This window comes from Mandrillus leucophaeus, unplaced genomic scaffold, assembly GCF_000951045.1.
Source record: "Mandrillus leucophaeus isolate KB7577 unplaced genomic scaffold, Mleu.le_1.0 Scaffold70, whole genome shotgun sequence".
NCBI lineage: Eukaryota > Metazoa > Chordata > Mammalia > Primates > Cercopithecidae > Mandrillus > Mandrillus leucophaeus.
Window position 1 is genome coordinate 3,239,416 of NW_012107586.1, and position 1,465 is coordinate 3,240,880.

Here is a 1,465-nt window from a genome sequence, read left to right on the forward strand (position 1 = left end):
CCAACATGGTGAAACCCCATCTCTACTAAAAATACAAAAATTAGCCGGGCGGGGTAGCATGCGCCTGTAGTCCCAACTACTCAGGAGGCTGAGGCAAGAGAATCGCTTGAATTTGGGAGGCAGAGGCTGCAGTGAGCTGAGACTGCGCCAGTGCACTCCAGCCTGTGCGACAGAGTGAGACTCTAAAAAAAAAAAAAAAAAAAAGATTAAAGATATTTATTGAAATAGAAGAATAAGATTCTCCTATTTCACTTGGCTATAGCAAAGCTCCTGAAGGTAGCCTTGGAATGGCTGATGACCAGGAAGCGCTGGCTCAGCTCCACACTTCCTTGGGGCCAGCCAAAGGCACAGAGGTCCCACCCTGGCCACAGTTCAGCCTCCCCGCTTAGGTGCCCTTCACCCCAGGCCAACGACCTTGGCACTGGGCCCAGCTGTCTTGGATTGGGGCTGCACCTGAACTGGGGTTGGAGCCATGGACTGTGTCTTCACCTTCCTGAAGAAGGTGTTTCTATGTGCTCTGATGTGTTTGAGTCACCGCTATATTGGGCAGACAAACCACAGGGCCAGGCCCTGGAGTATGCAGGTCACTCTGGGTATGCCCAGCTTTGAGGGTCACCTGCTGATGGTTCTCTGGGGCTGGGGGCATCTTCCCGCTGGGCCATCTGTACTGAATGATGGGCACATGCCTCTCGTGGAGTGGCACTGAGCAGTAACAACCAGACCACATGCTTCTTGCCAAACAGCAGGTGTCACTGGCCTTACAGACCTGGACTCCAGTTCCAGCTCTGTCATTCAGTAGCCAAGTGACCTTGAGAAAGTCATTTCCCTGACCTCAGTTTCTTCACCTTCCAATGGAGAGGACAATGAGGCAGAACCTTTTAGGTGCAAGAGATAAATACTCAAAACAAAGTAGCTGAAACCAAAAGGAGAATTTACCAGCTCATGAAATTGAGAAGTGTGGGATGATGTCGTGGTGGCGTCAGGCATGGCTGAATCCAGGGACTCAATGGGAATATCTGTTCAGCTCTGCTTTCTTCAGCATTGGTATCATTCTCTGTCAGGCTTTCTCCCTGAAGTAGAAAGATGGTCTCTAGAAGTTTCAGCTTTCTAGGCTGCAACTTCATCAAAACTAGTGGAGCCTCCAATAGTTCTAAGACTTGAGTTTCACTGATCTAGCTGGGGTCGTGTGCCCAACCCTGAACCAGTCCTAGGAGTTAGGGGAATGGGCTTCTCTGACTGGCCAGGCTAGGTCTCATTTGACCACACTCAGAAGGCCAGTGTCAGATCCAGCTGAACTATGGTGGACTGAAAGTGAGGAGGGGGAGGTCAGGCGTGGTGGCTCACACCTGTAATCCCAACACTTTGAGAGGCCGAGGCAGTCGGATCACTTTCAGGTCAAGAGTCTGAGACCAGTCTGGCCAATGTGGGGAAATCCCATCTCTACTAAAAATACAAAAATTAGCTG

The 1,465-nt window shown here is 50.4% G+C and overlaps 1 pseudogene; it reads left to right on the plus strand.

The window, feature by feature from the left end:
• Positions 1–472: 472 nt before the first annotated feature.
• The window catches only part of LOC105528095, an 18,844-nt pseudogene continuing 17,851 nt past the window's right edge, over positions 473–1,465 (plus strand).